This window comes from Acomys minous (assembly GCF_964271855.1).
Source record: "Acomys minous genome assembly, chromosome: 19".
Lineage (NCBI taxonomy): Eukaryota > Metazoa > Chordata > Mammalia > Rodentia > Muridae > Acomys > Acomys minous.
In genome coordinates, this window is record NC_140499.1 from 4,040,141 (window position 1) to 4,055,075 (window position 14,935).

At 35.7% G+C, this 14,935-nt stretch overlaps 1 protein-coding gene across 6 annotated transcripts in view; it reads right to left on the minus strand.

The window, feature by feature from the left end:
• The window catches only part of NAALADL2 (N-acetylated alpha-linked acidic dipeptidase like 2), a 1,351,869-nt gene that overhangs the window by 17,535 nt on the left and 1,319,399 nt on the right, over positions 1-14,935 (minus strand). The gene's annotated exons all lie outside the window — the stretch shown is intronic.

The window sequence follows — 14,935 nt, forward strand, 5'->3', positions numbered from 1 at the left end:
TCTGAAGATAAGTAGTTATATGGTGAATGTTAGATACATTCTTATTAGCATCAAAGACAAAGAATTCCAACTATAGCAGAATATATTCATGATATCTTATCAGGTAACTTAGGCAAACACATTTCCACTTGACTAAGGTACACGAGGATTATTGAGTTCTGTTTCATCTTCAAAAAGCAGCATACATTAATTATTATGGATGCTAATGATATTTCTTTCCTTCTCAAGAATTCCTCTTAAATATTTATATTCTACCATCATAGGCAACAGTAGCCTTATCCACTATGATTACTGAGGACAAAGACTAATTTTATTTTATTTTTAAGTTATGAATTAGCATGCAATGTAGCAGATTAAATATAAAATTTTCACAAAGCTATGTACTCTCTGATTCTTCTCCCACATGAATCACCTCTCTCTACAGCTTTCTTCCCTGTACATTTGCTTCCACCCTCTTTCAGCATTCAACTTTCCATGCTGGTGTCATAATTGTTTTATTACCATCTGTACACTTTTCCTTCAAACGTCTTTTTCCCTTCTCATAGTGGATGTTTCTAGTTCATTACTCATGCTTTCTTTACTCTCAAATAACATAGATATATAAAATAGGAGCTGGGCTAGATCTGGGTAGGGGTTTAAAGTTTACAGCTTGTATTGTCCTTGGCTGGTGCCTTAGTTTGAGCAGGACCCCTGGGCCCAAATCTGCCTATCATAATGTTCTACTTGTAGGTTTCTAGGACCCTCTGGATCCTTTTACTTTGCCATTCTCTCATGCTTGTCTCATCTGGAGTCCCAATAGGATGTCCTCCCCACTGTCCCAGTTTCCTGGTATTTGAAGGCTTTCATGGGACATGCCCCTTGGGCTAATATGCAGATATAAGTGAGTATATACCATTTGAGTCTTTCTGCTTCTGAGAACATTCTCCACAGTAGAGTAGAGAGTTGGATATGACTTTCTCACATACTCTGGTGCCTCATATTTGACCATTTTCTCTGGAGAGGGAGACCTGGTGACATTCAGAGGAAGGACAGCAGGTTACCAAGAAGAGACTTGATACCCTATGAGCATATACAGGAGGAGGAAATCCCCCTCAAGAAATGTCATAGGGGAGGGGAATAAGGGGAAAATGGGAGGGAGGGAAGAATGGGAGGATACAAGGGATGGGATAACCATTGTGATGTAACAAGAACAATTTAATAAAATAATATATATCTTGGAAAATAAATAAATAAATAAATAAATAAATAAATAAATAAATAAATAAGAGCTAGGGTAAACATATGATGGAGAGTGTATTTTTTTTTCATTTGAAGCTAGAACACTTCACATAACAATATATTTCATGTACCATTTATTTACCTCAATTTTTCATTTTACTTTACATATGAATAATATATATATATCACATTTTCATTATCCAAACCACTCTCCTCTAAAAAGCCTCAGTTTGCATTGATGGGATCTTAAAAATATTTTTCTTGATTTGAATCAGTTATGTGTTTCATCTATAAAAATAGATTGGGTTTAGAAAAGCATTTCAAGCAACACTAATCAGAAGACTTCTAATGATTATTACACGTGTAAGTTAAAATTCTCTAGAGGCTACATGAAATTAAGTTAAAAAGTATATGAAGCCATTTTACTACACTCAGTTTAGGACTATTATTTTAACATTAGTCAGTATAGAATTTTCATTGTGCTGTTCTTCATTACATCTTCATGATTTAATAGTATGTCTTCCATCCATTTTGTATTCTTTAATCAACCACATCTGAACTACGTACGTTTGAATGTTGTTGTTAGTGAGCATCATGATCTAAACATTCAGGTCATATAACTACAAACAATTTTTATATTGAACAGCTAACAGATATATTTAAAAAGAAAACCTTTCTGAAAATAATCATTTTGTCTCTTATGAAAAAACTCATAGGTCAAGATTTCACTCTTTTATTGTAGTGGTGAACTTTGCACACACATCTTATAATGGAGAAAGAGGAAGACAGACATACAAAAATCACAATTTAAAATATTATTAATCTTTGCTTCAAGTAAATATTAAAATCTGAAATTACTTTCTTTGAAAATTTTACTTATGTATGTATTCTTTAAACTTAGCTAAAATTTACCTTCAACTCTGATTTTCTTGTCTGTACCTCCTAAACATTGGTGTTGCCACAGTGAGTTGCTGAGGATTGATGATGTTAAGGCATGCAATGCCGAGGTCTTCTGGTGTTACTGCATGCAGTGCAGAGGGTAATGATATTACTACTCTGTGGGCCCCAGGTATGGTGGTATTACAAGTATGTGGTGCTGAGGACTGATGGTGCTACTAGAATGTGGTGCTAAGGACTGAAACTAGGATTCTTTGTATAGTGGGCAAATACCCTACTCTTTACACTACATCCCAAACCCTAAGTTGCTTAATATTCATGTAGGTTAAACATTCCTAGCCACAGGATGCTACTTATAGATGAGTTTATAAACCTGCTAGTCTAACTGGATGTCTACATGTACTAAAATGCAAATAGACCAATATTTATTACCTAGAGAAATGATCACTGTCTTTATACATCAGGGTAATGCAAATTAAAATCATCTGAGATTCCATCTTACACCTATCAGAATGGCTAAGATCAAAATCTTAAGTAACAGCATATGCTGGCAAGGATGAGGAGAAAAGGGAACCCTCCTCCATTGCTGGTGTGAGTGTTAACTTGTCTGATCATGTTGGAAATAAAATTGGAAGGAGCTTTCCCTCAATACGCAGCTATACTACTCCTGAGCATACACTCAAAAATTTACCAGCATACTACAAGGTCATTTGCTCATCTATATTCATAGTAACTTTATTTATAATAGCCAGAATCTGTAAAAACCCAGATGTCTCTCAACCAAAGAATGAATAAAGACATTGTGGTACATTTACACAGTGAAATAGTACTCAGTTATAAAAACAAGCTCCCTAATATGGGGAGCTGGATGTGTCTCTGAAACAGACCCTGTTGCTGGCTCATTGATCACTTAACCATGGTGGAACAGCCTTACATGTCACAAAGGATGAAGATGCAGGCCGCCCAGATAAGATTTGATAGGCTGGGTTCAAGTTATAGGAGAAGAGGGTTCTGCCTTTCAGATGACTAGAGGAAGGGGGAAGTGGAAAGAGAAGGAGGGTAGGGAAGTGGAGGTGATGAGGGAGCAGGCTACAATCTAGATGTAAAATTAATAAATTAAGGAAGAAATAAAGAAAGAAAGAAAAGTAAAGGAAGAAAAGAGGGAATGAAGGAAATTGTTTATCTAGAATATTTCCAAACACTCCCAAAAGTGTTGGGCCATGATACATCCAATTTCACACGTTGGAACAAGAAGTCAATTACCATTTAAATGTAATTATTTCTGGATTGTAAGATGAATTTTGTCTATATTGGAAGTAGCAAAAAAAATAGATATAAACAAAATTTCTTATCAAACTCTATTTACCCATTTAATGTTATTAATAATATAGATCTTCTCTTGTCAACCAGATGATATAAGCTGAACTGAGAAGGCTCCCTTCTTAAAAACAGACTTTTTCAGTCTATGTTATACCTGTTAAAAGACATTCTCTATGGAGAAGCCTGGTAAATGTTTTATTACCCCACATTTTCCCCCAGAGATCCAATCCAGCACTAATTTTGTAGATTCTATTTCCTAATTATTAAAAATACTACATTTTTCTAATTCCCTGTCCAGCAAATCATTGCTATAATGGTTAATTTATTTGATAAGCTAATTAACTACGTGGCTTAGTCATGTGACCAAATACTCATCTCTATGTTGCTATACAGGCACATTATACATGAATTATACCTACAACCAGCTGATTTAAGTAAGGAACATTTACCATGATACTTAACTTTGGCCTCATTTGGACTCATATAATCAGGTTAGAGGCAGTCTGAAAGAAAGGAGAGAGGAGTGGGGGAGGTAAAAACCTATACTAATTCAATTTCCAAACAGGCAGTCTAGATATTGAACTCAAAATTTTAAGATGCTACCCTGCTTAGCTTACAGATCTCTGTCTGTGTCTGTGTCTGTGCCTCTGTCTCTCTGTTATGCTTGTACCTTTACATTCTTGATATACCTAGTTTTTAAAAAATCTTTTGTTTCTCTACCTGTATAAGCATTCATTCACATAGCAGTTAGAAATATGAAGATAGATAGAATGGTATTTGATGAAGTATGCTACTACCTACTTATAATCAGATTTTTAATAACATAATTTCTTTCAGTGGCCTTTATTCCACTTCCTAATTTATAATTTCATCCTCCATTCCTGTACCAAATCAATTTGGCCATGTTAAAAGATTACACATTTCTATTGGCTAGATCTGGGTAGGGGTTTGAAGTTTACAGCCTGTATTGTCCTTGGCTGGTGCCATAGTTTGAGCAGGACCCCTGGGCCCAAATCTGCCTATCATAATTTTCTTCTTGTAGTTTTCTAGGATCCTCTGGATCCTTCAACTTTGCCATTCTCCACAGTTGAGTGGAGAGTAGGGTCTGACTGTCACACATACTCTGGTGCCTCATATTTGACCACATCGCCTGAATGGGGAGACCTAGTGGCACTCAAAGGAAGGATAGCAGACTACCAAGAAGAGACTTGATACCCTATGAGCATATACAGAGGGAGGTAATCCCCCTCAGTCACAGTCATAGGGGAGGGGAGTAAGGGGAAAATGGGAGGGAGGGAAGAATGGTAGGATACAAGGGAGGGGATAACCATTGAGATGTAATATGAATAAATTAATAAAACAAAACAAAATAAAATACAATATTACAAATTTCTTTCTTTCAGTTAAGACAGTTTTTTTATACTTGTAGTGACACAGTTATTTCGTCCGCATCTATTTACTATTTCTAGAGTGCTTGAGCTTTGTATCTCATTTTTCTCCATGCCTAGTAATTCTTGCAAATGACAGATATTCAGAACTTTCTGAATTAGTCCCTGTGAAAGGGATCAGTAGTAAACTCAGGTAAGTGTTGTGAGTTAAAGGAAGACATTTTTACCTCACAGACAAGAAAATGGTTAAAATACCAACTGGAAGAAATAAAAAAGCTTATAGTCAATTAAAAAAAAAGTCACCCAACTGTATGTAATATTAAATATAAGTTGTCATTTCTGGCTATTTAAAGTATTTTTAAAATTCTATCTATACTCTACCTACAAACTGGCCATACATTTGATATTAAAATAAGTTTTATTAATAATTAAGTTTTAATACTTAACTTATGTCATTTACCATCCTTAATATCTTTGAGGAAATTTTTAATGGTTTTGATCTGAAGATTAACTTTCATAATGGGATAACAGTGAACTAAATGAGTAACTAGCAAAAGTCTCATTAGAAATTTCAATAAATGGGACCTCATGAGGCTGAGAAGCTTCTGTAAGGCAGGAGACACTGTCAAGAGAACAAAGCGACAGCCTACAGACTGGGAAAATATCTTCACCAACCCTACATCTGACAAAGGTCTAATATTCAAAATATATAAAGAACTCAAGAAATTAAACACCACCAAACCAAATAAAAATCTATGTGTATATGTTGCATAATGCATTGAAGACAGAAAAGAGAACAGATTTGAGAAAGAGCTAGTCAATAGATGTCATCAAAGCACATAAAAGTATACAGAGGATAATTAGGAAGGGGGTTTCTCAAAGTACACTTGGAGCACATCATGTTTGTTCATAAGGTTCCTTTCAGTTCAAATAGTCTCTGATGCCATAAAATAGCCACATAGATCCAGGACATGTAATGCATACAGAAATTAACTCTACTGAAGCTGGTATTAAGCCTATACATCTCAGTGACCATCTACAGAGCTAAAATAGTCTTCTGAAGCTTTATCTAGTATTTTACCCTTGCACTTACAAGATACTGGGACTGCAAAAGTATTTTGAGTGGCTTCAGTAAACTAGCTATGTGATGTTTTTTATTTCAGTTAATTATAATCAGATGATTTTATGTATTTAGAAAGTTTAGACTCATGCATGAAAGATGTATGTGTAATTTGGAAACAGGTTGACTTCCAATTTACTCACTTAGGTTGGACTGATGAAGATAGGTGCCGTCTTTTCATATGGTACTAGAGTTTTTTCCACGCACATTTCAGTAGTTTATTGTGTTCTTTTAAGGATCATATTAATTATATGTCAAATTGTACATTATGTGTACATCTCATTGTAGAGTGTGATATAGATATTTTTCTACTTATTCTTTGCTGCCTTTCTAAATTTCGAGGTTGGTGTTCTTTGAACATGACTATAAGTTAATATACTACATTTTTATTTGTATACTCATGGGGTATTTGGCTCTGTGGAATATGTTAAATATTCCAGACCTCTGAAACTAATGGTTAAACTCAGGAGGTGCTGCAATGGGTCAAGGGGCAAGGAAAGGTCATTTGTGTCCCTTTCTCAGCTAGGCTAGCTCATGTAATGTTTTCATCTGAACAAAGAATTACACTGAGTGAGGGTACATAAACAAACATCTGCTTTGCTGAGTCATGTCTACTGGCTCTTTTTTTCCATGTCTACTATATCAATATGTTGTACTTGCTACACATTTAAGTGTAGCTCTTCACAATATCTGGGTTATTGGTAGACATTTTCTTCTTGAGCTCAGGGATTCAAGAGTGCTTAATGATAATATGAATTAGGCAAAAGACAAGTGGTTTTGTTTTATTCTGAAAAAAAAAAAAGAGAGACATAATATGCCTTAAAAGATATAAAGAAAGTACTGGATGTGACCACTTTTCTTAATTCTCTTCATTGGACAATAAGTTGTCTGGATACTATACACATGACCATGCTAAAATGTGCTGCACTAAAAATAGCTGTCTCTGACTCTATTGCCTGCCTCTGGATCCCTTTCCCCTAGCCGGATACCTTGATTGGCTTCAGTGGGGGAGGATATACAACTTCAGGTGGCAGGATAGGTTGGTATCCCTTGGGGGCCTCCTTTTCTCTGAGGAAAGGAGATAATGGGTTGAATGAGGCCTGAGGGTGGTACTAGGAGGAAAGGAGAGAGGGAGCTGGGATCAGGAGAGGAAGCAAATAAATACATAAATAAACACATGGAAAGTGTTAAAACAGTAGATAAAATAGAGATACATAACAAATCTTTTTCAGAGAATAAGAATGTTCTCAGTTTTCTTCTGTTATAGAATTCTATTGTTAAGCTTTCTACTTGTTTCTTAATAATGTATTTTAAAGTAATAAAAATTAATTCAAGCTTTTATAAATACTTATTGAGTGTTAGATTCTTCCAAGTCTAACTTAACTAATTGTTCAAAAAAAGAAAAAAGAAAAAAAAAGAAAGAAAGAAAAGAAAATGACATACAGTGTGGTTGAATGCTCGTTGAATGATGTAGGTGATGGCTTTCAGGCTTTATAATCAATAGCTAAACTCTAGGTCTTTCATTTGTGGCTGCTTTTATACCACATGATTTTTGTAAAAAGGCAACTAACTGTAATGTATGTCTCTGGAAAATGCATGCAACTTACCTTGCAATTCAGCTTAATACCTAATGGAACTGTGAAGGAATAAGGCCATTTTTTTGGATATGAGGATTTTTATAGATTTAGAACAATAGAGACTAAATATTTCCAAGATCAAAGACAGAGACAGGGCCTTGCAGATGTCTATATGTGATTTTGCCTGTGAGAGGACACAGTACACTTAAAGAGAAGATAAATTTTAAAATCATTTGTGTGATTTCAAGTAACATTAAACTATATAAAAATAAATATCTAGCTAAAATTATCATTTTTTGTTTTTTAAAAATTATTATAGACTTCTAAGCAAAAAAGGGAGAAACTGAGTCAATTATGTGTAATATACATACCTACATATACAAACATACCACACACACACACATATATATATTTGAGTGCTTTGGGGTGAAAAATAAACCTGTATTCCAAGCCTATCTTTTCTTCACACATTTTCCTCTTTATTATAAAGAAATAAAAAAACTAAAGGATTATATTGCTAAAAGGTTTCCAGATGAAATATGGAAAATGCACAGCATAGCACCATCTAAAAGTTACTCTTGTTTTGGCACAGATGTTGTAATTATTACCAGTATTAATATTACTTAACATATAAAACATTGAAGTTTAATATATTTTTAGAGAAATAAACATGTGCTATAAGGGCTATCCTAATGCTTGTACCCTCAGAAAGACAGAGTAGCTCTATCTGCAAATCTGACAACCGTATAGTTTTTCTAACTTGGAATAGAAAAGAATAACAAATGTAAAAAGAGGCATTTTGATGATTAAGTCCAAACAAAGTGCACACAGGATCTCTAATCTGTTTCTAGCAGAAAGAAGCTAAATTGTGTAATATTGGCTGTTAAGGAAAACAACACTTTTTTGTGCTAAACTCTGAACACAAGGACTTAGTAAAGTCTCTTGTAAAAGAACAGAGATAAAATAAAATGGGAACAGATGCTTTTCTTGTAGCTAATACATCAAGTCTGCTATCAGGCTTGATTAGTCTTTATGTTCCCTATTGTAGTCTCAAAGCTGAGTGCAAAGCCTGCATGTGGTACATAGTCAATCAATAATGATGAATGAATGAGTAAGTGCATATGTAGCAGCCTAGTCAATCAGAGACACTAGAATAGCTACCTAACCATGGTGCACTATTCCTTAACAGAGAGACACTCAGACAGACAGACAAGTAGGGACGCGGGCAAGCATGCAGGTAGATAGGCAGGCAGGCAGATACACACACACACACACACACACACACACACACACACACAAGCACACACACACACACACACACACACACACACACACACACACACTGCTCTTAACTGTTGCTAAAAGACCTACAGTATATGATATGATAATGTTAATCCTTATAAGTCCTTGACAAGAATTGAAAGTCCTTGGCAAGAATCTGTGCTATTGAAACCCAAATGATTAGTTCATCAAAAGAGCTTGTTAGTAGAGTAGCATGATTTAACAGGTAAAGCAACAGCAGAGATTAAGAATTTTAACATGGTTATGCCATGGACTATGTATGATCTTGATCAAATCTCCATATTTATACCACAGTCTCTATTCCCAAAGCTGGATAAGTATTGTTGTGATGCTCGGTTTTCATCTAGGGAATACATTGATGCATGTTTTATAGATAGGGACACTAAGTTAGCAGGGCACACACAAATGTTTCTCAATTCAGATGGGAAGTGAAGATCCATCCCAAAGTTGAAACTGAGTATGTATATAAATCAGTCTCTTACTGCTCAACTCTTGAGAATGATAGATATGAATTCAGCTGTAGTATTTCTGTATTTGTCTCCATTCAATACCCTCATACAGAACAGCAAAGTATTTATTTCTTTCATTATACACTGGAAGAAATGTATGGTTTGCATGCACCTATGTGCGCGGGCACACACACACACACACATGCGTGCGCGCGCACACACACACACACACACACACACGTTTTATTTTTCAGCACTATGGATAAACTCTAAGGCCTTGCAAATGGTAGACAAGCATCTACAACTGAGCTCCAACCACCTGGCTATAAGATTTTTCTTATTTAGTTTTTTTTTTCGTGTGTGTGTGTGTGTGTGTGTGTGTGTGTGTGTGTGTGTGTGTGTGGTTTAAAGGCAGCACAGAAAGGTGAAACACTACTTGATATGAGTCCTGTTGGGCTCCAGTCACTATGCATGCATGGAATGTACAAAACCATAAGACAGTCGTAATTCTAAACTGTGGAATGTCCACAAAGGACAAATTGTTGTTATAAATATTCCTTTTAACTCTCAAAGCAACTTCTCAGAAATAACAAGTTGCTAGCTTATAAAACTCTTGGTCAGTGAGGTTAGAAATCTTTCCTAAGCCTGTCTAGGTAAAATAAGCAAAAATTTTATCTAGATCTTCCAGCCCCATAGTCCATAATCTTAAATTCTATCTTACTGTGTCTTCCAAAATTGATTAAGGTTAGATAGGACCTTCTGTGAAGATGCTCAAGATGTGTTGAGAGGGATGATGCCTAGTAGAGGATGGCCTCTCTATGTAGGAACATCATCTCCTTTTCCTTCTCAGTCTCAGTGTGATGTAGAACCAGAGTGTGTGCATGAGGCCTTTCATTGTTCTGTCCAGGGACAATCTACATCAATGAATGTATTATCTGTTTCACACGAACCATTGAGAACATGTTTGCTCATTCATAGTGCCCTTGCTTATGATTAATCCTAAGAAAACATTTATAATATTGATCACAGAACCAGCCATAGACTGATGGTATGGTGTATGACAACCCTTCTTTCAGCACCCCAGACACACTATTCTCCACATGACAAAAACATATAAGACAACATGTGAATTAAAGTTTGACAATGGAGCTTAAGAATGAGAGTCAAGTAAGAAGAATAAGAAGCCAGTGTGGATGGCTGTGTGAAGGAAATACTTTTCGAAGGTTTACAGTGCAGTCAGTTTGAGACTAACACGTATTTTCTTCATTTTTGTTACTTTTTTTTCAGATTTTAGACAAGATATTATGAATGACTAATCTGAGGAGGGAAGAAGCCTGATTTTTTTAAACAACATATTTCAGTTTCTTCCTTGTTTCCCTTGTAGGTGTACTTTAGTAGTAGCAGCAGGAGGCAATATCAATTGGAATCAAAATAAACTATACTGAAAAGAACAACAAATGGCAGTCAGGCTAAGTATACGAAGAAAGTAATTGCTGCCAACTGAAAAATGTAAAGGACTAGATAAAAGTCTATCTAGTGACATGTGAGTATTTTCTGTCATAATGAGATACATTGTCTTAGGAGAAATGAAAGATTAATTAAAATTAGCATAGTAATCCTGTTTCTACTAAAATATAGGAGATGTTCTTTAGTTTCCTAGAAAGATAAAAATAATAGTATGCAAGGGACACCTCATTATAAAGCATATAAACACATGTATTCCTAATTATAAAAGGGAACATATATAATGATATACAGTATAGAATATATGTATGAGTCACATCACCAAATTTTGCATTGTGTCCATTTTCCACATCTCTGTTCATGCATTGATCTCTCTGTTCTATCAGCCATTATTAAAATAATTTAAAATAATTACTGTAATCCTTAATCAGTATTTTCAATAACATAAGAAAACAGAGTCAGAACTTATAGAATTAAATGTAAAAGAAACAATGATGATATTTTTAATCCCATTCAGGCCGCCCTCACCCCATTAAAGGAAAAAGAATAACCTAAACAAAATAGTCATTAACTAAATCGAATACCGAACAATAAATTCTACTATTACTTATAAAACTTGCTCTTAGTAAAACATCATATAAGCTCTATAATGATAATGGCTATTCAGATATATGGAATGAACTAGTATTTTATATATTAAAATTTTTGAAATTCTTAATAATCAAGTATTCACCATGAATGTGCTACTGGGTCACAGACATGGATTTCTTGGAAGTAAATTTTCCAACATTCCACATGCCTTTCCTTCTATGCCTTAGTAGAAGCCAGAACTAAAATTTTTTCCAAATAAAAGTGGGAAATTTACATGTTTGAAAAGCATTTTAATGAGTTGCTTGCTCTGTGTACTCCTGGTTCAAGGCAGAAGCATCTTGGCATTTACACTACTATATTTCTGCTTTCAAAAAGGCACATGAAAATCATCTTGCCGTGGCTTAGCTTGAAATGGTCTCATGAACTTGCACAAATACATTCTGGCTAGCTCCAAAAGAAGTCCTTTTTTTTATCAACTTAAAGGCATATTTCTCACAAAAGCATAAAGTACATGATATATATATGTGCACAAGCACAAACATATACTCTCTTTTCATTTACACATGGGCTGCATTCTTTTTTTTTTTTTTTTTTTTTTGTTTTTTGTTTTTTGAGACAGGGTCTCTCTGTGTAGCCTTGGCTGTCCTGGACTCACTTTGTAGACCAGGCTGGCGTCAAACTCACAGCGATCCACCAGCCTCTGCCTCCCAAGTGCTGGGGTTAAAGGCGTGCGCCACCATGCCCGGCGGGCTGCATTCTTTAAATCACTGAATATGTCCATTATTTGACATATTTAAAACTAAGTTTTATCTTTCAAAGATGCATGATCAGAGTTTCCTATATAGCCTCACAGTTTATATAAGCAAAAAACAGCTGAATATAACACATATTTTGTAATATACAGATCAATATATTTATTTTAAAGATTTAAGTTTCTCTCTCTCTCTCTCTTCTCTCTCTCTCTCTCTCTCTCTCTCTCTCTCTCTCTCTCTCTCTCTCTCTCTCTCTCTCCCTCTCTCTCTCCCTCCCTCCCTCTGTGTGTGTGTGTGTGTGTGTGTGCACTGCATGAGTGCCCATGTACGACATACCATAATACTTAGTCGGAGGTGAGAGAATATTTTGCAGAAGTCAGTACTCTTCTTTCAACAGATGAGCCACAAGGATTGAACTCAGATCATCAGGCCTGGCTTGGCCGCAAGAGCCTTGAACTACTTTGTCATCCACAGATTTCTTTTACTAATAACTCTTCTCCCATAATGCATTGTATCTAGTAGAGTTAGCAAACATTTACTTTCCTTAAGAATGATTCCTACCTAGAAGGTGACATTAGATACTAGCTCATATTTGAGTCTGTCTCAGTTGTCAGTATTCTTGAAACCAAGTAAGTGCAAGGCAAATGCAATAGTAGACCTCCAGTTCCTCTTAACAAAGTCATAGTAAGGTTGGTATTCTTTGGTGAAGTTTGCCTTAAACACAGCTGGCAAAGCAGTTGTTGTGGGGGGTGGGGGTGTTCTTATACAGATATAAGAACAGAAACACTTTGTTCTAGCGTTCTTTATGCTACTGTGATACTCTTAACAAAAGCAAGCAGTGCAGAATCCATAATCATAAAGAGAAGTCAGAGAATCAAACTTAAGGAGGACTTCTCCCTATTCCCGGAAGTGTTACTTTAGACCAGGAACTCGAAGGCAAGGAAGAACAACAGAAATTGTGGAGGAGTCTGTTTATCAGCTGGCCTGCTCTCTGGCTCATGTTTGGCTCTCTGCCTCATTCAGGCCAAGCCCCCTACACTAGACACCATTCACTTTGGTGTGGGCCCTCCTACATCCATTAGTAACCACGACGATCCCTCTCTGAAGTGCCCATAGGTCAATCTTATATAGGCATTTCCCAATCTAGGCTTTCTACTCTGGTAAGTCTAGGCATTGAAACTTGAAATTAAAATTATGTAGGACACTTCTCTTAGCTTTTATATTTAATTATCATTTCTTTAAATGTTCAGAGATCCTACACTGACTTCATGCTGACATTCTATTGGAATGTATGACTGACAACTTGCATCTGTAACTTGTACTCATGCTTTGTGCTGTTCCTTGGTAGAAGGCCTTTGTTAATTGTGACTGAAGGGAGGGTTCAAAAACACCATGACTTTCTAGTCTAAGGTTTGAAAATTGAATATATTTCTATGTGCAGTCCAGACATTTAAAATTAAGTGCATGGCAATGGTTAGGATTCTCTGATTGTTAAGACTATGTAGCCTGGTGTTATGAGAGAGAAAAGGGAAATGATAGAGACACCCCATCATCAAGAACACACCCTTAACAGCAAAATAATTGGGGACAAGACTGAGAATCTTCCTGAGCTTTATTAAAACAAGCTAGGAAGGGTAAATTTACAAGATCATAAATTTCAGTCACAGAAATTGCTAGAGCCATCATGTGAAAATTTATGTGTCATCGTTTAACACATGGGCAATAGTGCCCAAAAGGCCAGATGCTGTCAGCGTTACTCAATCACTTACAGAAGTGACATGTGAGCAGCATTTTTCATTGGGCTGCTTTGTGGTTGCAGTACTTGGTAGATTTTAGAAGACAATGATGTCCAGTCTACTTATACTTTATTTAATAGCTTATAATTAAAAATCTGCTACTTGTAAATCCCCCTTTTCCCTAAGATGCTGTGACTCCATCAGGTGACAAAAATTTAGAAAATACTTGTTAAGGGAAAAGACTACTTTTTAATATAAGAATAGATATCACAGTAGTGATTCTGGAGTGGGCAAACTTTTTGTGTCACTTAAAAATAAAATAATTCTTGGGGGCTGGAGAGATTACTTAGAGGTTAAGAGCACTGTCTGTTCTTCCAAAGGTGCTAAGTTCAACTCTCAGCAACCATATGGTGGCTCACAGCCATTTATAAGGAGATCTCATGCCTTCTTCTGGCCTGCAGGCATACATGCAGGCACAACTAAGTAAGTAAGAAATACATCTAAAATAATCTCCCTTGTTGGAATGCAACAAACTCTGTAGAGATGCAAATAATTTTAGAGTTTCAAATAGACACAGCATAATGTTATGGTTATTTTCACTTTCTAACTTTTGTATAGGACTTTGAATTTAATATGATACTCTGACCTCATTTCAATTAATTTTATTCTCTTATTAACATCTCTAGTAATTTTTCTACCTTAGAGAAGCAAAACTGATGTTCAGAAATTCTACCTATGATGCAGGACATCCAAGGTGAAAAAGATAAACATCCACACACTAGCCCCTTCCCACCTCTGACAATCCCCAGCCATCCCATCTGCATCAATGCTTTCTACATGTTGTAAAGGTCCATTCTACCTGAACAAGTTAGAAACTCCTAGTACATGAAATAATAAGTGCTTATTGTACAACAAAGGAGCCAAGACAATTGAGTGGAGAAATATAGAAATATGGCATTTTAAACAAACAGTGCAAATATAAAGAAAGATAACTCAATCCAGGAGCTATGGATCTGCCTGTAATCCCGGTACTGGGGAGGCAGAAGCAGGAAGAGATCTGTGAGTTCAATCCTGCCTCATTTACAAAGCAAGTCCAGGCCAACCAAGGCTACACAGAGAAA